This window comes from Grampus griseus (assembly GCF_964374135.1).
Source record: "Grampus griseus genome assembly, chromosome: 1".
NCBI lineage: Eukaryota > Metazoa > Chordata > Mammalia > Artiodactyla > Delphinidae > Grampus > Grampus griseus.
This window is the reverse complement of record NC_139017.1, coordinates 157731665-157754900: the sequence shown is the minus strand read 5'-3', so window position 1 is coordinate 157754900 and position 23236 is coordinate 157731665.

The following is a 23236-nucleotide window of genomic DNA, read 5'->3' as shown; positions in this document are numbered from 1 at the left end:
ATTGGCTAATGTCTCCAGAACAGTGTTAAATAATATGTAGTGGTAATAGAGGGCATCCTTGTTCTGTTGCTGACTTTACTGGGATGCTTCTATTAAGATGCTGGGTTTGGGGCTGAAATAGATGTATTTTATCACCAACAAACTTTTAATAGATTGTAGACCAGACTCTGTGCCATAAAATGGGGATTAAAAAAAGATGAGTATGACTCCACCTGCCTTCAAAGAGTTTACAGGAAAAGACAGACACAAAAATTAGTGTGATATGTGTCACAGTAAAGTTATGTATAGTACACAGTGGGGACACAAAAAAAGGTGATAGCTAATCAGCTTGAACCCCATGTCAAGATAAAATTCCAAAGGACAGTGTACTCAAAGCATATTAGCTTAGCTTGCCTTTGAAATGTTTTTGTTGAATTAATTATAGTATGTCCTTGACTTTATTTTATTTTAAGTTTTTAAATATTTATTTATTTATTTAGGCCACACTGGGTCTTAGTTGCAGCACACGGGATCTTCACTGGGGCATGCAGAATCTTCAGTTGTGGCACATGAACTCTTAGTTGCGGCATGCAGACTTCTTAGTTGTGGCATACATGCGGGATCTAGCTCCCGACCAGGGCTCGAACCCAGGCCCCCTGCATCGGGAACGCGAGTCTTACTCACTGGACCACCAGGGAAGTCCCAGGACGTCCTTGACTTTAGAGGCAACATATAGGGAAAGTCATGTAAAGAACCTTTGTTAGTTCAGGACTTTCCTGGTGGCGCAGTGGTTAAGAACCCGCATGCCACTGCAGGGGACGCGGCTTCGAGCCCTGGTACGGGAAGATCCCACATGCTGCGGAGCAGCTAAGACCGTGTGCCACAACTACTGAGCCTGCGAGCCACAGCTACTAAGCCCTCCTGCCACAACTACCAAAGCCCATGTGCCTAGAGCCCGTGCCCCACAATAAGAGAAGCCACCGCAATGAGAAGCCCACGCACTGCAACGAAGAGTTGCCCCCGCTCATTGAAGGTAGAGGAAGCCCACACACAGCAACGAAGACCCAATGCAACCAAAAATAAATAAATAAATAAATTTATTTATTTTTTTTAAAAAAAAGAACCTTTGTTAGTTCAGTAAGGACACTGGTGAAGATATTTATTGAATGTCTGCCACATCCCAAACATTAAACTAAGCTTGGGCATACACATAGACATGGTCTCTCCTCATATGGATATTATTCAATACAATGTAGCAGGGAAACATACATCAGAATAGGCAAATAAAATGCATTCTAGCACTTGCCATGGCATACATGTATACAGTACAATGGGGCATGGAGGGAATAGCAATTAACATGAGCCCAGAGGGGACTTCCCTGGTGGTCCAATGGTTAAGACTCCACGGTTCCAATGCAGGAGTCACGGGTTTGATCCCTGGTCAGGGAACTAAGATCCCATATGCCACGTGGCATGGCCAAAAAACAAACAAAAACATGAGCCCAGGGAAGTCAAGGAAAGCTTCCCAAAGGATCCTCTGTTTGAGCTGACTCTGAACGAAGAGTGAGAGTTTCTCAGACTGAGAAGAGTGGTTTTATTGTAGCACAGGAACAATATGTACAAAAGCTTGGCGGCATGAAAGGTATAGCGTGCCTGGGAATGGCATATAGCTTAAGAGTGGGAGGTGAGGTAGCTGGTAGGAGATGAGAGTGCAGAGATTGGCAGAAGCTGGGTCGTAAAGGGTACTAAATCCATTCATAGAAATATGGACTTTATCTAGTAGGCAGGAAGGGGCCACTAAAGAATTCTAAACAGGAGAATCTGGAAAGAAAACATACTTCAGGGTAGATTGAAGAGAGGAAGATAAAAGGCAAGGAGACCAATTACGAAGTTTATTGTATTAGTCCAAATATTCTCTATAATGAAATTTTATGTCCTTATAATAATTCACCTACAAATTCCTCCTAAAAGTTAGTGCCAGAACAATGCTCATTTCTACTGGGCAAATGATGTGAGCACTATATAAATTGTTTGTGTTTCTCTGTTTTTTGCTTTTGCCTTGGATTCCAGGACAAATGGTGCTAAATGTCAACCTACAGAAACCATCTCATCTCCATTTAAAATGTCTAATTTCTATTGTAAAATGTGTTTCATATATATGTATTTAAAACTACTTTAAATCACTTTAAAAAGGATGTATGATCCTTTTGGAAAATATAGACAAATATAAAGAAAAAATATAAATTCCTGAAGTCATCTAGCCCCACCTCTCCCCAAGTGTATTCACCCTAAGTCAATGACATTCTGCCTCTACCTCAACTGCAAATAAAACTCGTTACTTTGCAAGGGGGCAAATTCTGTTGTTGAACAGCTTAACCCAGTATTTCTCAAAAAAAATTTTTTTTTACCAAAACCCGCAGTAAGAAATACTACATTTTACATCTTGACCCAATACACACATACCTGGGATTCTGCTTTTTAATCTCTCTTTCTATCTGAAACAAAAAATTCATATAAGAATTCTTACTATTTGCAATAAGCTCTACTATTTTAAATTCTATTTTGTGTTCTTTAAAATCCTAACTAAATTGATTTCAAAACCCACTAATGGACTGAGACAAGCAGTATAATAACCATCGACTTAAAACTTACCAAACCTTAGTTTGCTTGCATATAAATATGAAGGCACTAGATCAAGACACCTGAGTTCAAAAAAATCCCATCAAGTTCTCATTTTTAGGAAACTGTTCTTTATACTGAGTTAACATCTGTCCCCCTTTAGTCCTATCCATCCGTCCTTCTTGCTTTTCAGAACTACACTGAACATTTATTCAACAAATATGACTGAGCATCTGTGTGCCAGACACGCTCTGTGCGAGGGATGCCGAGGTGAACAAAACAGTCAGCTCTTTTGGAACTTACGTTCTAGTGATCAGTCCAGAGGACTAGTCTACTGCTGAAGAATAATTCTACTTCCTCTTGCACATAATTGTCCTTCAATATTGGAAGACAGCTATCATGTTTCCTTTTAATCCTTTCCCTGGTTTCTAAACTGTGCCACATATGACATAGTTTCTATGACAACAGCTATTGAGCCCTAGTGAGCAACTGAAACTTCCCACACTAAAGATGGATTTGTCAAGATAACCTCTGATAGTGATACTGAAGCAAAGATTTGTATAAAGTTGGGGAACAAGTTATGTGAAGATCTGGGTGAAGAGTGTTCCCGACACAAGGTCCATCAGGAGTGCATTGGCACATTGGGAAATATCAAAACCAATGAGGTTAGAGCTAGGGGCAGGTAGAGGGAGGAAGGGAAATCTTGCACCCCTTTTAGACGAGGGTAAAGATTTTGGCATTCTTTCTGAGAGGGAAACCATTGGAAGTTTTGAGTAGAGGAATGATATGACCTGACTTACATTTTAGCAGATCCCTCTGGTAAAAGCAGAGAACAGAAAGGAAGCTAAGGCAGGAGTCTGTTTATTCAAGTGTTCTTTTATGATCCTCATTACAGAGCTTTATCATATTCTTCATAAAGTTTCTGCATATCTCTTGTTAAAATATTTAATTTTCACTATTTTGCAAGAAGAACCTTCCATTGCATCTGATAACTAGCTACTCATTTTTTGTGTATTCACTTTGTGTATTTTATAACTGGGATATCTTCCCAAATTCTCTTGTTTCTAAGGAGTTTTTAAAAATTGACTTTATTAAGGTATAATTTACATACAATAAGATGTACCGGTTTTAAGTGTACAAGTTCAGTGGGTTTTGATATGTATTCATGTGTAACAATCAGCATAAATAAGATATAGAACGTTTCTATCACCCAGAACTTCCGTCCTATCTTTTTTTTTCCTCATGCCTTTTTTTTTTTAATAGTTTTTAATTTATTTATTTATTTATTTTTGGCTGTGTTGGGTCTTCGTTTCTGTGTGAGGGCTTTCTCTAGTTGTGGCAAGCGGGGGCCACTCTTCATCGCGGTGCGCGGGCCTCTCACTGTTGCGGCCTCTCTTGTTGCAGAGCACAGGCTCCAGACGCGCAGGCTCAGTAGTTGTGGCTCACGGGCCTAGTTGCTCCGTGGCATGTGGGATCTTCCCAGACCAGGGCTCGAACCCGTGTCCCCTGCATTAGCAGGCAGATTCTCAACCACTGCGCCACCAGGGAAGCCCTCCTCCTGCCTTTTTGAAGTAAACGCCCCTGTCTCACTCTCAGCCCCTGGCAATTGTCAACCTCCTTTCTGTCACTCTAGATTAATTTTGCCTGTTTCTAGAATTTCATGTGACTGGAATCACACGGTTTGTACTGTTTTGTGTCTGGCTTCTTTTGTTGAGGCTAATGCTTTTGAGATTCATTCATGTCATTGTGTGTACCAGAGGTTTGTTCCTTCCTGTTGCTCACTACTATTCCATGGTTTGGATGTACCACAATTTATCTATTCACCAGTTGATGGACATTTCTTTCTAGATTAGGGCTAGTATGAATGAAGCTGCTATGAAGATTCTTGTATTGATACAAGTCTCTTTGTGGACATGTTTTCATTTCTCTTGGGTAAATACTTAGGAATGGAATTCTTGGGTCCTAGAGTAGGTTTAACTTTATTGGAACTGCTAAACAGTTTTCCAAAGTGATTGATTGTACCATTTTACATCCCCACCAGCAGTGTATGAGATCCACTTTCTCCACATCCTTGTCAGCAGTTGGTACTGTCAGTCTTTTTAGTTTTAGCCATTACAGTGGGTGTGTAATGACCTTTCAGTGTTCATTGTGTAAAACCACAATTTGTATTTCCCTAATGATGAATGATGTTGAAATTTTTTCATGTGCTAATTTGTATATCTTTAGTGAAATATCTGTTCAAATCATTTGCCAATGAGTTGTTTGTCCTATTATTGAGTTTTTTGAAGTCTTTATATATTCTAGATACAAGTCTTTTGTCAGATATATGTATTGCAAATATTTTATCCTAGTTCATGGGTGGGCTTTTCATTTCCTTAATGGTATCTTTCAAAGAGCAGGGTTTGTCAAATTTTTCTTTACGGTCCGTGCTTTTTGTGTCCTAAGAAATCTTTGCCTACCCCAAGGTCCTAAAGATTTTTCTCCTATGTTTTCTTCTAGAAATTTAACTTTCACATTGAGTTCTATGATCCATTTTGAGTGAAAATTTGTATCAATATGTGGTGTAAAGTAAGGGTCAAGGTTTATTTTTTTCCTGTAATGGATATACAGTTGTTCTGGCACCATTTGTTTGAAAATATTACTCCCCCCATTGAATTACTGTGTCACCTTTGTAAAAACAATTGATGAAATGAGCCTTACTTAAAAAAATTGATTGATAAAATATTTGCATGTCTTTTTCTGACTCTATTCCATTAATCTGTTGTATAGAGTGTTCTATAAATGTCAGTTTGGCCAAGTTGGTTGATAGTGTTGATCAGGTGTTTTATATCCATATTGATTTTTCTATCTATTCCTTCTACCAATTACTGAGGAGTGTTGAAATATACAATAATAATTATGAATTTCAGTATTTCTTTTTTCACTTCTGCCAGTTTTTGCTTTATGTATTTTAAAGCTGTGTTATTAAGTATGTACACATTTATCATTGTTATATTTTCTTAATGAATTAATCCTTTTATCATTATAAAATATCTTTTTAGCTCTGGTATTGTCTTGAACCTGATTTGTCTGATATTAATATAACCATTCCAGCTCTCTTACAATTAATCATATGCTTTTTTACCTTTATTTACTTTAACATTTGTATCTTTAGGTTTAAAGTGTGTTTCTTGTAGACAGCATATATTTGAGTCATCAATTTTATCCAGTCTGACAATCTCCTTTTTAAATGCAGTTCAGAATATTTTCATTGATATAATTATCAATATAGTTGGATTTAAGTGTACCGTCTTGCTATTTGTTTTCTATTTATGCCATCTCTGTTGTTCCTCTTCCCCTTTTTTCCTGCCTCAATAAAAGAATATTAAGTAATTTTCAGTATTCTATTTTATCCCCACTGTTGGCTTATTAGCTTAATTTCTTTGTTTTATATTTAACAGTTGCTCCAAGAGTTGTAATATGCATTTTCCCTTATAATTATCACATATTGTACCACTTCATATATAGCACAGGTTAGCAGACTACAGACTTCAGGCCAAATGGGGATTACTCCCTGCTTTTGTAAGTAAAGTTTTATTGGAACACAATCACAGCCATTCACTTACGTATTGTTTATGGCATATTTTTATGCTACAGTGGCAGAGTTGAGTAGTTGCAACAAAGACTACTAGCCTGCAAAGCCTAAAATATTTACTATCTGACCTTTTACAGAAAAGGTTTGTCAACCTCTGATGTATAGTGTAAGGACCTTATAACTGTATATTTATGTTTCTCCTCTTTGCTTCAAATATTTTTTCTGCCCCCACCTTTTCTGGAACGTCAATTACAAATATATTAGACCAATTTGATATTGTTTAACATGTCACTAAGGCTCTGTTTATTTTTTGTCAGTTTTTTTTTTTTTTTGCGGTATGCGGGCCTCTCACTGTTGTGGCCTCTCCCGTTGCAGAGCACAGGCTCCGGACGCGCAGGCTCAGTGGCCGTGGCTCACGGGCCTAGCCGCTCCGCGGCATGTGGGATCTTTCTGGACTGAGGCACGAACCCATGTCCCCTGCATCGGCAGGCGGACTCGCAACCACTGCGCCACCAGGGAAGCCCGAGTTCTTTTAAAAAATTTCAGTCTGGGTAATTTCCATTGCTATGTCTTCACATTCATGGATTATTCTTGTGCAGTTTATAATATCTGCCACTAAGCCCATCTACCGAATTTTTAATTTCAGATATTGTATTTGCTTCTAGATTTTTTTGATTATTTTTATATCTTGTCTTTCTCTCAATATATTCATGTTTTTCTTCAAATTTTAAATTAAACTTAAATATAAAATTTTTAAATATAAAATTTTATTAAGTATATTAACTCTTTTTTACATCCTTGTTTACTAAGTCTAGCATCTCTTTCATTCCTGGATCTGTTTCCATTGACCAGTTTTTCTTCTGATTTTAAGGTGACTTTTTTTGCTTTTTCACAGGTCTAGTGATTTTTGATGGAATGGTGAACATTGTAATTATATGTTTTTGAGTATCTGAATTTTGTTGTTTTCCTTCAAAGACTTTTGAATTTTGGTTTATGTGTTAGTTAAGTCGCAGATGAATCAGCTTGATGATTTTGAAGCTTGTTTTTGAACTTTGGGGCAGTTCTAGAGTCATCTTTACTGTTGAGTTAGGTTAGTTCTTCTACTAAGGTGTTTCTCTTCTGGGGTCTCTAGTAAATGCCCTAGGTGTTACTTTATCCTGACTGGTCAAAACTTAATTGTCTCTTAACCCTGTGTGAGCTCTGGGAATTTTTCTGCTCACAGTTCCCCAATTGTTTTTCAGCTGAACTCTTGTAGTTTAACCTTACACATTTGTAGATTAGTGTTCAGCACAGACTCTAGAATACTCCTGTGCAGATTTATTGATCTCTTTGCCTGTGTAGTTGCCTCTCTCTGGTACTTTGCCCCACAACTGCCAGGCACCTCAGCCTTCTTGAACACCACCTCTGTCTGTTCAATCCAGTTTGATTTCCCCTCCCTGTATCAAAATCCAGAAAGCCAAAGTGATAATAGGCTGCCTCATTTGTTTCCTTTTCTTGGAGATCACAGTCTCACTTGCCCTGTTTTCATTGTCCGAAGACAATTTTTTCATGTATTTTGTCCAGTTTTCTAACTGTTTATAGCAGAAGGCCAAGTCTAGTACCAGTTACTCCAACATGACAAAAACCCAAGAATTTTACTTTATTTTATTTTATTTTTTAAATTTTTATTTATTTATTTATTTTTGGCTGCATTGGGTCTTCGTTGCTGTGCGTGGGCTTTCTCTAGTTGCGGAGAGCGGGGGCTACTCTTCATTGCGGTGCACGGGCTTCTCATCATGGGGGCTTCTCTTGTTGCAGAGCACAAGCTCTTGGCACGGGGGCTTCAGTAGTTGTGGCTCGTGGGCTCAGTAGTTGTGGCTCACGGGCTCTAGAGCACAGGCTCAGTAGTTGTGGCGCAAGGGCTTAGTTGCTCCACAGCATGTGGGATCTTCCCGGACCAGGGCTTGAACCCATGTCCCCTGCATTGGCAGGCGATTCTTAACCACTGTGCTACCAGGGAAGCCCAGAATTTTACTTTAGAAAATAGTTTTCTAATTTTACTTTTGCATTTAAAGATATATAATATCTGCAATAACAATAACCATTTCATCTTTTCCAATATTCATATTTTAATTATATTGCCTATTCATTGGCTCGTAATTCCAGGACAATGTTAAATAATAGTATTGATATTTCCCTGGTATTTTTCCTTAAGGGTAGAAGAGAAGCATTTTAAAGAGATAATATCCAGAGTTAATGAAAGTGTTGGGGGAAAAGGGCACTGTCATTTCATGTTGGTAAAGATTTAAATTGATATAGTGTTTTGGGAAGGTAATCTGTCTGTACTCTTGTAGGAATCAGATTATTTCACAAGTGCTCAAGGATCTGTGTGCAAAGGTACTCATTGCAGCATTATTTATAATAGCAAAAAATTGTTAAGTCATGACCTACTGCTGTGCTTCAGATTAGAATAGAGGAATTATTAGATTTTAACTGATAGGATATGATAGTAAAAGATTGGGTATTGATTTCATGCTTCTTTAGCAATATTCCCAGATGTCCTGTTTCGGCAATTGTATGATAGAACCTTGAGTATATTCTACCTCTGTTAGCATAGTATCCCTGGTTTGTCTGTATTCCAGAGACTTGGGCATATAAGGATTCAGCAAAAGCTGGATCTTTGGACCTATAATGAGAATGTGAAGGCCCCAATCTCTAGCCAACTGCTTTTTTAGTCTTTTTTATGAAATAATTTCTGGGAAGTTCGGGATTTCAAAGCCTACTATTAGCTAGAACCTAGATTATTTTAAACATGAAAGAAATTTCATTATAGACGTAACTTCTTGAGCACTAATTTATTATAGTGCTTTTCATCTCTGTATATGTTCATATTTATAAATTTGATACAGTACTGAATTGTGGTTAATGCATTTAAAAAATAACCGCTCAGCCAGTGAATACAGTTAGCACTAAAGAGAGCTGATTTAGCAGATGGTATGTTCCTGAGTTTGAGAGCCCTCACTAATCTATTTGTGTTTCTATGCCACAGTCTCACTTTCTGTCATTATTTCATGTTCTGCCGAATGATTTTGACCCGTAATAACTTATCACAAGTGTTAAAGCTAAAGTTACCGTAAGAGTACTAAACAAAAATACTACTTTGGATGTTAAAATCGATACTTTACAGTGGTTCAAACCAGGGAAACACTTTTAAAAAACTGATCAGCTGTTAATTAGAGATTGGTGGAAGACTTCTGACATCATGAAAGCTATCATAGGAATTACTGTAGCCTGAGAAGAAATGACTCACAACTATCTGAATGAACAAAGTTGGAAGAAACTTTGCCTGGAGGCATACCAGGATTTCAGGGAATATGAAGGGAAAAAATAACTGCAAAATAGCAACACCAGAAACTATGCTTTAGTGATATGATGACCTTAATGGCACTGATTCTATTAACGTTTCCATTTATAGAAATATGCTCTCCCTGCTAAATAGAGTATTCTTGAATGGGCTATCGCTGCAGGCTTGGAGAGTGTTACAAATTAGTAATAAATGACTCTTGGTCGCACATGATAGAAATCCAACTTAAATTTAAGCAGAAAAGAAATTTATTGGCTCACATAACTAAAAATCCAGAAGGAGCATTGGTTTTAGGCACAGCTGGATTCAGGTATTAAAATAATATCATCAGGACTCTCTCTGAAACAGTTCTATCTAGTTTTCTTCTGTGTTAGCATAGTTCTTAGGTGGGCTTTCCCAGTTGTTGAAGGTAATTTTTTGCAGTTCTAGGTTCATGCGATCCTTAAGGCCCATGCCCTTGCGTAGTGAGACCTTTATTCTCTAGCTTCCATAACACACTCAGACTGACAAGTGTAGTTCATATGTCCATGGAGTCAGGGAGGCAAAGGGATGAACAGCATCACCAAATTTTGGAAGGCAGTTCCCAAAAGAAAAAGAAGAATGAATCCTATGCTGAGGAAGAGAAAAGGGTCCTGTGCAGGCAAAGGATAACAGAGGTCCAACTGTAATTACAGAAATGGAAGGAGGCTCATGTAAAAAGTACACAGGAAATATTATGGGTGAAATGATTTGATGCCTGTGATTTTATTTTAAAATATTCTGGGTGGAAAATGGAGGCAGATACAAGACACAAAATTAGCAAAATCGATCAGTGTTAAAGCTGGGTAATAAATACACAAGTATTCTCTATATTTTCTTCTTTACTTTGGTGAGTGCTTAAAATTTTGCTTAAATAAGTTAATGACAAAAAACAATGCACCAACAACAACAACAACAAAATAAATGCAGCTTCTATTGACTATGGTTGTTTGTAAGAAGTAAAAGTTAAGAGAGAAGCTGAGAGGGAAGATTATGTCATTTGTCCAGAAGGGCAAGCCTCAGGATAGATCCTTTTTTTAGATTTATCTCTTTTAGGGACTAGAAATGTTATCAGTCAGGGTCTCCTCAGGGAAACAGAAACCACTCTGGGTATTTCAAAGAGAAGAAATTTAATATATGAAATTGCTTCCAAAAGTTTAAGAAGGGCTGGAATAGCAAAAGGAAAAATAAGGGGCCAGGGGAGCTAGAAGAACTTCAGTCATAGGGACTTCCCTGGTGGTCCAGTGGGTGAGACTCTACGCTCCCAATGCAGGGGGCCCAGGTTCGATCGCTGGTCAGGGAACTAGATCCCGCATGCATGCTGCAACTAAGGGTCCACATGCCGCAACTAAGAAGTCTGCGTACCGCAACTAAGACCTGGAACAGCCAAAATAAATTAAATAAATAAATATTTAAAAACAACAACAAAAAAGAATTCCAATCATAGATCAGAAGCTGCTGTGCCCCTGAGCTGGTGCTCTCAAGTCTGTGCTGGCTGCTGTGCTCTTGGAGTTGCTGTCACAGTCGTTCTGGATCTGCCAGAGAGGTACCACTTCTATCAGAGAGGGGAAGTCCAAAGGCTGGAAAGTCTACTGGAGTCCAGAATCACCTGCTCCTGCTGCCGCTACGCCAACAGCCAGCAGCCACCAGAAATTGCTGCATTTTCACTGCCCAAAGCAGGAAACATTTTTCCTTTTACTGATCTCCTGTTGGCGCCTCCTACTGATAGACTCTAACAGGAAGCCAGCTGCAAGGATAGAAGCCTGGGAAATGTCATTTGCAGAATTCCAATTACATCAGTAGAGAGTAGAGTAGAGCATGGCGGGTGTTGAACTGAGAGACAACAGGTAAATGACCAATATAGTCCACCCTCTTTGGCTACATGGCATCCACATATACCACTCTTCCCATATTTAAAATTCTAAACAAGTTCACGAGTCTGCTTTCCAGTATGCAACTATCCTTCATACAAACAATGACACCATCATCGTTTCCCCAAAATGGGTGACGTTCATTCTTCTTTTAGGTCAGTCATGATCAAATTTAGTGGAAGCATGCAATGTTTTCCTGGTGGCAACATTCCTATTTTGAGAGATAAGATCTTTGTAGGGACAGAAAGCAAGAATTCTGTAAGTGGGCTGTTAGAGGTAAAAGTGAAAGGAGGCACTGCCACTTTCATCCCTTGATTTCTAGAAGTGAGTATTCTAGTTATGGAAATAATAGCATCTATATTGGTCAGTGGCTAAAATTATATACCACATCCATTTGGATAGCACCCCGATCTCTCAGGGTATCATCTCTCTTATGGGGCCATAATGGAATATTCAGTTGGTTATTCCACCATTTTATCAGGTAAGATGCTTCTGGGTGATGGAGTATACAGCAAGCTTCGTGGTGGCTAGGGAAGGAGGCTGCCTGACATCCACAGAACAGGTCATCTGGTCTACCTGATTTCTGAGAGCCTCCTCTGCAATGGGTACCCTTTATTAAGCATTCACGTGAGACACTAACGTCTCTTACCCTGTGGCCATTCCAAGAGGTATTTCCACCTGCCTCTTTGCCCCATGCCTTTTGCTCACCAGTTCTTCTGTCTGGTTCTTTCTAAATCCTTAACTCTTTGGCCAACTTGTTAGCTACTGTCCATGAATCAGGGTAAAATCTATACCTGTGTCTATCTCTTTCTCTATGCAGAGTGGGCAACCAGATGCTCACTGGGGAGATTTTCCTTCCCAAAATCTTTCAGGGACACTTCTGATGGGATTTGTGATGTTTCAACTATCCACTTCCAGCTGATGCCGGCATATTGTGCAAAACCATCTCTAAATCGGCCTTAACTTTTTCTTCCTCAGTCAACTTGTTGTAGGGAGCTCACTTTGGAACCATATGTATGAGCTGAGGAAAGGCAGCAGTTACACTTCATCTCCCAAAGCACTGCCTTCAATAGGACTTCATCCTAAGCAAACACAGGTGATAAGGTAGGTAGGTAATCATAGTGCTACTACATCTCCATTTTCCATTGGCAGTAAGGCCATCACTCTGTTCAAGCTTAGAGGGTCTATTTCCTGGAAACTTTTCTGTCACCAACATTATATAGTCCTATCCAGAAAAATGGGAGTCATTCTAGATATTCCAGACAGAGATAATATAATACACGAAATTATCTTCCATAACATGTTATGGAAAAACCCAAATGAACTTTTTGGCCAACCCAATACAAGGGTGTGGGAAGGCCTAGAAGAACACAAATGAGGATGGGGTCTAGAGGAACAAAAAGAAAGAAGGAAATGATACTCAGAGGCGACAAGCTGCTAATCACAAGGACTTAGAGTTCACCAGCCCTTAAAGCTGAGCCCACAAGCATATACTACTTGCTGGACCTTTGGAGACACAGTGTTAGATCTGCTGAAGAGTTGCCACCTCGATCAGAATTGGAACCACCAAAAAGATTCTGCATCTGCCTGAGCTGCTGTCCAGAATCCTCCCATCCTGCTACTATTACAACAAACACCAGCCACTGTGAGAGCTAGAAGCTGGAAATTTCTCTCTTCCCCTGGTCTTCTGATATCCATTATGACCCATTTAGCATATCCTACAGAAAGTTAACTGATGAAAGATCCTGCGTCATGAAGTTGCAGACTCTCAGCCCCAGACGCTACCCATCAGAACAGAGCAGAATACAAAAGGACAGTTGTTTGGCTTAAATAGGTAAGGAAGAGGTAAAAATTATCAGTACGGAAACCAAAATCCGTTTATGGGCTTAGTTATGAAAGCCCTGCTTCCTGACAAGAGCAAAAAACAAACTTATTCAGCCATAGATGAGTAGGTTAAGGAAAAATGGCAACTTCTCCTGCCTGTCACTTGCTATAGTCTAGCAATGAAACAGTTTCACCAGTACAAATCCACTGAATATTTATTGAGTATCTACTATGGTTTAAGCTCAGCTTATGTTATGATACTTTAATCTTGTGATTTGAGTGAAAAGTATAAATCAGAGTAGATTAAAAACCAGCTATACATTTTTACATTTAACTACTGTAATTCTACCACATTTCCCCCATCCTCGTCATTTTCACAAATAGTGATATTTTAGAGATCAACGGCATCTGTAATGAGCTCCCACGTCACTCCTTCTCTTAGATATCTGTACATTTTTTCAGTCTCTCTTCCTGTTGCAGAGAGGGTACCCTCTTCTCCCACCCCTCACTAATCCTTTCTAATAGTAACCATTTTAATGTGTTCTCAATCCCTTCCTGCTTCATCTGGAAGTTTATTTCTTCAGTTATTTTTTTTTCTAAAATATTCAGATTCTTCTTCAGTCTTAACCCCAGTTTCCTCCCTTATTCTCTTTCCCTTTACAGCAAAACTCTTTGAAAAGAGTTGTGTGTGCTTGTTTCTCTCATTCCATTCTCCCTTAAACCCACCCTAACACACACACACACACACACACACACACACACACACACACACACACACACACACCACTGATAAATCCCAGTGGTCAACTCTCAGTCCTCATCTTACCAAAACTAACAGAGTTGATCGCCCCTTCTTCCCTGAAACACTTTCTTCACCTCCAGGATGTTTCTTCCTATCTTTCTGGCTTTCCTCTCAGGTATCTTTTCTTGGTCCTCTTCATCTCTCGGTTCTCTAAATGTTGGAGTGCCAAGGACTTGTCTCTGTTCTCTGTAGCCTCCTCCTTTGGTAATCACATCTAATCTCATGACTGTAAATACCGTCTATATGCTGACGATTCCGAATTTTATATCCCCAGCCTGGACCTATTTCCTTAATGCTACTCATATATCCAGCTGCCCACTCTTTATTTCTTATTAGATAAATAACAGGAGATGTTAAACTTAATATGTCCAAAATTGAGCTCCAGATACCAGCCCCTACAACCTGTTTCTCTCCCAGTCTTTCCCATTTCAAGAAATGGCAAGTCCCTTCTGCCAGTACTCAGGCCATAAAGCTTGGAGTCATCCTTGATTGTTCTCTTTCTCCTCCCTGCCATATGTGTGTTACCTAGATGTCTGTGTGTGTGTGTGTGTATGTGTGTGTGTGTGTATGTGTGTGTGTGTGTGTGTGTGTGTGTATGAACTGCCTTTTCCCTTTTATTTATTGGAGTCTTTTCATTAAGCCCCTGGAACTCACTCTCAATCCTATCTTGAAATTATATTTTCAAGAGTATATAGCACTAGGAATTCAGCTGCCAACTTGGGGTACTTCACTTTAGGGATGAGTTGTGTGACTGCCCTTTGACACAGTCCATTGCTGAAGTCATTCCCCACAGCTCTCAGCCTTTTCAGAGGTCCTCTTGTTTCTTCTGCTTGTCAAAGGCAGTGCTCAAGTCTCTGCAGTCAGGAGAAGAAATTTTCCACTTTACTTTCACTGTTAACATCCCCCCACTCCCTATCAACTCTCAGCAAGGAGCCTGTTTAAATTTGTACAAAGTGACTGCAGTTTGCAACTCTTAACAATACTGATGCTCACTTCAAACGTCTACAAATTGCCTGGAAAGCAAATTCTTATTGAAACTTAAACTGAAAAAGAAAATCTGTTTCCCCCCCAAGGAATTAACTTTTTATTAAATCTTTTAAGAATAGAATTTGTGTTTATGTAACACTTTTATGTCTGAAAAAGAACTGGCAATGACTTGGACATCAATTAATCTTTCCTCTGTGAAGCCAACTTTGATTCCTTTCCGGATTAAGAATGGATTTTAAACAAAAGTTGCACTAATAGTTAGATGAAAGTTACCAAAGAATTCAGAATCTTCAGATATAACATAAATTGGGATTCTTTGGTTACAAGTTAAAAGGAAAGCCAACTCAAATTGGCTTAAGGAAAAGGACATTTATTGGCTCAAATAACTGAAAAGTCCAAGGATAGATACAGCCTAAGCCGTGACTGGGTCTAGGGCTGGGGTTAGCCAAAGGAGCCTGTGTCTGTTTTTGTAAATAAATGTTTACTGGAACACAACCATGCCCATTCCTTCTCATATTGTCTAGATGCTTTTGTGCTGTGACTTGAGCAATATAGTGGTGAAGTTGAGTAGTTGTGAGAGAGATCTATGGCCCACTACAATGTGTGGTTTTTTCCCCCAAACCAAGCAATTCTCCCAACACTAACTCAACTCAATTCTGGTACTATCTACCTGGAGATAGCATCAGATTCCATAGGTTATAAGAGCTCAATCCCACAAGACTGCCTCCATTTCAGATGCCAATCACAAGTCAGGTTGTTACCTGTGCGTCTGACCAACTGGTTATAAAGGTTCCCAGGACCCCCTCCTTGGTTAATTTGCTGGAGTGGCTTACAGAACTCAGGAAACCAGTTTACTTACTAGACTACTGGTTCATTACAAAGTGTGTTAAAGGATATGAACCAACAGCTGGATGAAGAGATACATAGGGCAAGATGCTGAATCCAGGAGCTTCTGTCCCTGTGGAGTTTAGGGCTGGCAAGTGGATGAGTTCTCTTTCACCAACCTGGAAGCTCAGAATCCTGTCTTTTTTGGGTTTTTATGGAGGCTTCATTACATAGGCACAATTGATTAAATCATTGGCCGTTGGTGATTGATTCAACCTCCAGCCTCTCTCTCCAGAGGTCATGAGGTGAGACTCTGAGTTCCAACCCTCTAATCTAATTAATCTAATCCACTGATTGGTTTCCCTGGCAACCTCCTCCAATCTTTAGGGGACTTCTGAAAGTCACCTTATTAACATAAACTCAGTTATGGTTGAAAGGGGCTTTTTATAATAACAAGATGTCCATTTCACCTTTATGGCTCTGATGCGATTTCAGGAACTGAGGACAAAAGACCAAATATTATAACAAAAGATGTTCCTATTGTTCTTACTGCTTAGGAAACTCCAAGGGTTTGGGGAGCTGTGAGCCAGGAACCACGGACAAACTCCAAAATATATATTTATTATAAATCACATTTTCACACCCACAAGCCCTAAAATATTTCCTATCTGACCCTTTATAGAAATGAACGACCTGGACTTCCCGGGCAGTCCAGTGGTTAAGACTCCACACTTCCAATGCAGGGGATGTAGGTTCTTCCTGGTCGGGGAACTAAGGTCCCACATGCCGTGCTGCACAGCCCAAACACCTCTGGTCTAGGGAAAAATGATGTTGATAGGATCTGGCCTTTCTGTTTCTTTACTCTGCTTTCCTCAGTGTTGGTCCTTGCTCATGTAGGCTCTCTCCTCATGGTGGCAGAAAATCTACTATAGCTCCAGGCTCACATCCTCATAAGAGTGGTCTTCTTTTCTGGTCGCTCCAATAAAAAATGCTAAGATTTGCTTTGATTGAACCTCTTTTTCTGGCCTTGTTTGACGTGTCCATTCCCAGACCAGTAACTGGCCGTGGGAATGCAGTGCTCTGATTTGCCAGGTCTAGGTCACAAGTTGACCTCTGGAGTGATGAGTTGAGTCAATATCTCCCAAACCATAAGAAGCAGAGAAGTGAAGGGGTGATCCTCTTAAGAAAAGTTGAGGCGTTATTACCAGAAAAAGGTACTGAGTGAGTAGGGGGAGCAGTAGGAATAGAATAATGAATAAACAGAAGGGAAATTACATAACAGACTGGTAAACAAAAGCGTCCACTGAAACAATTAGAGTAACAGTTTTTAAATAGCTACCGCTTCAGGACTTCCCTGGTGGTCCAGTGGCAAAGAATCTGCCTTACAATGCAGGGAACGGGGGTTCCATCCCTGGTCAGGGAACTAAGATCCCACATGCCACAAGGCAACTAAGCCCGCATGTCACAACTACTGAGCTCACGTGCCTCAATGAGAGAGCCCGCGTGCTGCAAACTACAGAGCCCACGCGCCCTGGAGCCCGCGCAACACAACTAGAGAGAGAAAACCCACACACAACAACTAGGGAGAAGCCCGTATGAGGCAACTAGAGAGAAGCCCACGCATCACGACGAAGAGCCCGCATGCCTCAACGAAGATCCCAAGTGCCGCAATGAAGACCCGATGCGGCCAAAAATAAATAAATAATAAATAAATAAATCTTTAAAAATTTTTATTTATTTTTGGCCACATTGGGTCTTCGTTGCTGCGCACGAGCTTTCTCTAGTTGCGGCGAGTGGGGGCTACTCTTCATTGTGGTGCACAGGCTTCTCACTGTGGTAGCTTCTCTTGTTGTGGAGCACGGGCTCTAGGCGTGCAGGCTTCAGTAGTTGTGGCACACAGGCTCAGTAGTTGTGGCTCATAGGCTTAGTTGCTCTGCAGCATGTGGGATCTTCCTGGACCAGGGATTGAACCCGTGTCCCCTCCATTGGCAGGTGGATTCTTAACAACTGCGCAACCAGGGAAGTCCCTAAATATTATTCTTAATGGTAACATTTTAGCAGCATTTCCATTCAGCTGACAAAGCCTGCTATCCCATTCACTATAGCAATAAAACCTATAAGCAACAGAAATAAATCTAACAAAAAATGTGCAAGATCTTAAAGAAAATAAGGAAACATAACTGAAGAATATGAAAGAAGACCTGAGTGGCAAATTATACCATATTTATGGATGATAAGACTCAATATTATAAAGATGTGAGTTCTCCCATAATCTATAAATTCAATTCCAGAAAACAAATCCCTATAGGATATTTTTTAAGTGAAACTTGATAAGCTTATCCTAATTTTTATATAGGAGAACAAAGAGACAATCAGAATTTTTTTTTAAATATTTATTTATTTATTTCGGGTGCACCGGGTCTTAGCTGCGGCACACAGGATCTTCGTTGCAGTGTGCGGGATCTTTAGTTGCAGCATGTGAACTCTTAGTTGTGGCATGCATGCAGCATCTAGTTCCCCGACCAGAGATCGAAGCTGGGCCCCCTGAATTGGGAGCATGGAGTCTTACCCACTGGACCACCAGGGAAGTCCCCAGAATTTTTTTTTTTAATGTTATTTGAAGAAGACCTAGGTGGGGGAACTCATTTTAGAGATTTAGTAATTAAAGCTGTGATGTGGGGCTTCCCTGGTGGCGCAGTGGTTGAGAGTCCGCCTGCCGATGCAGGGGACACGGGTTCGTGCCCCGGTCTGGGAAGATCCCACATGCTGCGAAGCAGCTGGGCCCGTGAGCCATGGCCGCTGAGGCTGCGCATCCAGAGCCTGTGCTCCACAACGGGAGAGGCCACAGCAGTGAAAAGCCCACGTACCGCAAGAAAATAAAAAAAAGCTGTGACGTATTGGTGCAGAGAGATAGTCAAATTAAACTGAACAGACAGCTCAGAAACAGATCCATGAGTTTATGGAAACTAGATGAATAACAGAGGTAGCATTACAGATTAGTGGGGAAAGGATTTGCTGTTCAATAAGCAGTGCCAGAAGGATTCATTATCTATATGAAAAAAAATTAGAATACCATATGCAAAATCAATAGTAGATTAAAGCCCTAAAAGTGAAAAACAGAACTTTAAAAAATATCTTTATGTCCTTGAGATAGTGATTTCTTAAACAAGATAGAGAAAACACTTTGATTGATAAGTTGACTGTATTAAAACTGAAAGCTGCTTTTTAATGAAAACTATCTTTAATGGAGTTAAAAAGACAAACCACAGATGAGAGAAGATATCTGCAAGGCATATAACTGATAAAGGATTTGTATGTTGGGTATATAAAGGATACCTATAAATCAATACGAAAAAGATAATCCAGTTTTACAAATAAGAAAGGATATTGTGTAGATAACATTACTGGCCCCAGTTCATCACCCCCTACCAACATTCACACACTTTGTTGTATGACTTTGCAGTTCTTCTCACTAACAGACCAGAGGATATTTCTCCCTTTTGGCCATGTGATTTGCTTTGGTCTATTAGAATATGTGACAGTGTGGCAGTTACAAGCCTAAGCCTTAAGAGACCTCATGTATCTCCTCTTGGGCTTTTATACTTCAGCCATTGTTGTGAGAGGAAATTGTCTGGGCTGGCCTACTAGTCCCAGGAGGAAGATGTAAGACCACGTAATAACACAGCCACTTTAGACAAGCTGCCCCATCCAACCCAAAGGCACTAAGCTAAATAAATACTATTGTATAACATTGTTTTTGTGGTTAGCTGTTATTCAGTGTTACTTGACAACATTGTAATGAGCAAGGAAATTCACTTAATCATGGTCAACAAACATTAAAAGTTGTTCAGTCCATACAAACAAAAGCAATAGCATACCATTGCATATCCATAAGATTGGCAAAATTTAAAAGTCTGATAATATTAAGTGTTGGCAAAAATTGAGAAGTAGAAATTGATATATACCATTAGTGGGAGTGCACACCTAAAAAGCAGGTGACATGATTCTGGCCATTGAGTTGCAGGATGTGGCATCTGGAAGAACTTTTTTTTTTTTCCTGATAAAAAAGAAAATAAGACTGGGCTGGTAATTGCCTTTTGTCTTTTTGTCTTCTTCCTGCCAGGAATATGGACATGAGACTGCAGATGGGGCACTCATCTTGCAGCATGAGGTGTTTTAATTTCATTACTTATATTTTTCATATATTAAATTCATTTGATTCCTCTTCAAACGTACCTCTTCTTTTTTTTCCTTTTCTTATGGATAATAATAATAAAATAAAAGGAGAATAGCTAAAATTTGTGAAGTACTTACTACATGCCAAACACTGTTTTGAGTGGTATATGTACATCAACTCATTCAATCCTCACAATAATCCTATGAAATAAGTGCTATTTTTGGTTCCACTTTACAGATAAGGAAACAGCAATACAAAGGTTAAATACATTGCCCAGGTTCACACAGCTAGTTAAGTGATAGCACTAGAATTCCAATCAAGCTATCTGGTTCTAGTGTCTGTGCTCATAACTATGTGCTAGTGTACATCACCTTTTATCTTTGATCATTTTAAACATACTTATTTAATAGCCTATTAGAGTTTTGTACTATTTTTCTCAAATTCTTGGGGTTCTAATTCTCTGCTTGTTATGCCTGCTGATTCTTCTTTATAAAGAACAATTGCCTTGTGTATTTTAATATTTTTGACTCATTCATTCAACAGCATTGATTGAGCAGCTGTTGTTTGCTCAAGTGCTGTTCAAGGAGCTGGGAATATATAAGTAAACAAAACAGGCAAACTGTGCTCTCTTGGACCTTAAATTCTAGTAGGAGAAAACAAAGAGTAAATGAGAAAGGGGACGGAGAGTGGGAGGAGGTGCTTACATGGAATGGTAAAGGGGGCTTCCCTGGTGGTGCAGTGGTTAAGAATCCACCTGCCAATGCAGGGGACACGGGTCTGGGAAGATCCCACATGCCACAGAGCAACTAAGCGCGTGCACCACAACTACTGAGCCTGCACTCTAGAGCCCGTGCTCCACAACAAGAGAAGCCACCACAGTAAGCCTGCGCACTGCAACGAAGAGTAACCCCTGCTTGCCTCAACTAGAGAAAGCCCGCGCACAGCAACGAAGACCCAACGCAGCCAAAAATTAACTAATTAATTAATTTTAAAAGAATGGTAAAGGAAAGCCTTTATTTAAATTAATTTATTTTAATTAATTAATTTTTTAAAAAGAACGGTAATGGGAGAAGAAATCTTCTCCCTTCATTCTTCACCTGGCTAATGGTAAAGGAAATGGTAAAGGATAAGGTGACATTTGAGCAGAGTCCTAGAAAATGTGAGAATGTGAGCTATGTGTATATCTGGAGGAAGCATTTCCAAGCAGAAGGCATAGCAAGTACAAGGCTGCATGACAGGAACATGCCTTGAATGTTTGGGAACAAGCAGAGGTCTTTGGAGCTGGAATGCAGTGTGTGAGGGGTAGAGCAGAAGGGATGCGGGCAGAGAGGTTCCAGGAGGGGCAGGATGCAGATGGTGTAGGTCATGAGAAGAACTTTGGGGTTGGGTGGGGAACCTTTCTTTGGAGAGTTTTGTGCAGAGGGGTAACATGATTTCACTCGTGTTTCAGAAGCGTCACCATGGCTGCTGTATTCAGACTAGACTGAAGTTGCAAGGAGACTAATTAGGAGGCTGTTGATAATAGGTGATGGAGTGAAGTGGTAACAGCAGTAGCACAGAAGTGGTAGGATTTTGGATTTGTTTTGAAGGTAAAGCTGACAACACACAGTCAAAGATGACTCTTCATGTTTTTGGTCTAAATAAGTGGAATGGAGTTACCATTTCCTGAGATGGATAGGACTATAGGAAAGGCAGGTTTAAGATGAGGATGAATGAAGAGTGGTTTGGGATCTGTTGAGCTCAGGATGCCTATTAAACATCTAAGTGGAGATGCAGATAAACAGATAATTTGAGTCTGAGGTTCAGGGAAGAGGTCAGGGGCTAGATATGTAAAATGGTATTTAAAGCTATGAGACTGGATGGGCTCACCTAGGGAATGATATAAGTAGAGGAGAGGTCTGAGCTCTGAGGCCCGCGACATTCCAGCTGTAGGGGAGAAAAAATTTTCCTTGACCTTCTTCCGGGCTGTGTCTGAAAATCAAACTGACAGATTAGCAGGAGAAATGCATACAAACTTACTCAATATAAATTTTACATGACACAGAAGGCTGCATAAGGAAATGAAGGCCCGAAGAGACAGACCTGAGTATTTTTATGCTAGGCTTGGTGAAGAGTGGAGAGTCGTGGAAGAATGTGGTAGAATAAGGAGTAAGAGGTAAGGTTAGAAAACTGGGGCACACCCAGCAAAGCCTGTTTGTTCAGAGTCTTCTCAGCGTCCCTTTGTCTTCTGAGATAAGGAGGCTCCTTTCCTCTGGGTGTAGGGTGGACACCTCTCACCTGAGGGTTTTGTGATCTGTTGCAGTGGAAAAGGGAGGGGGTGTCAGAGTGACCTTCCTGCTTCTGCTGTTTACTCAGACTCCTTCAGTTCAAAATACTCAATATGCCAAGGTGCCATCTTGGGGGGTAGCATGTCCTGAATCCCAGAGCACTTAGAGATTAGACAAGGAAGAGCCAGGAGAGGAGACTGAGGAGTGAGCAGTAGAAGAACCATGAAGGAGTGGTGTCCTGGCAGCCAAGTAAGTGCAACAAGTGTTTGAAAGGATGAAAAGAGTGATCCACTGTGTCAGTAAAATGAGGACAAAGAAGTGACCATTGGATTTGACAACATGCAGGTTACTAATGATCTTTCAAAAAATGGGTTTTGATGGATGGGGATGGAAACCTGATTAGAATGGGAGAAGTGAAGATAGCAAATGAAAAAACCAAGACAAAAAACTCTTTCAATGAACTGTGTGTAAAGGGAGCAGAGAAATGGAGTTGTAGCCAGAAATAGATGTGAAATCAAGGGGAGTTTTAAAGATAGGCCATATTAGACATCATGGTGGTACAATATTGGAAATGATCCACTCTGTACAGAGACGGGAATGACTGAGTTCAGTTTAAGCAGAGCTTATTTCCCACCTGGCCTGGGTTCTGAGAGCTTCCCTCCTGAGCAGTTTGGCATTTGCTTCTGCAAGGTGTCCCCACAGACACCACCAGCCCAGGACTAATTCTCATGGTAATTTTTTAGTTTAAGGTTTCCCACACCAAGCAGGTAAAATAAATTTGGACTCCAGAACCTCACAAAGCACAACCTTGGGTTTGATATCTCACCTAGGGATTTTTTTCTTCCCAACTAAGGCCCTACAAAGACAAACTTTCTTTGCCTTTTCCCTGGACTTCGGGGCAAAGCTTACTAGTCCTTTTTCATTACGGTTGAATCCTTAGAGAGTTCCAG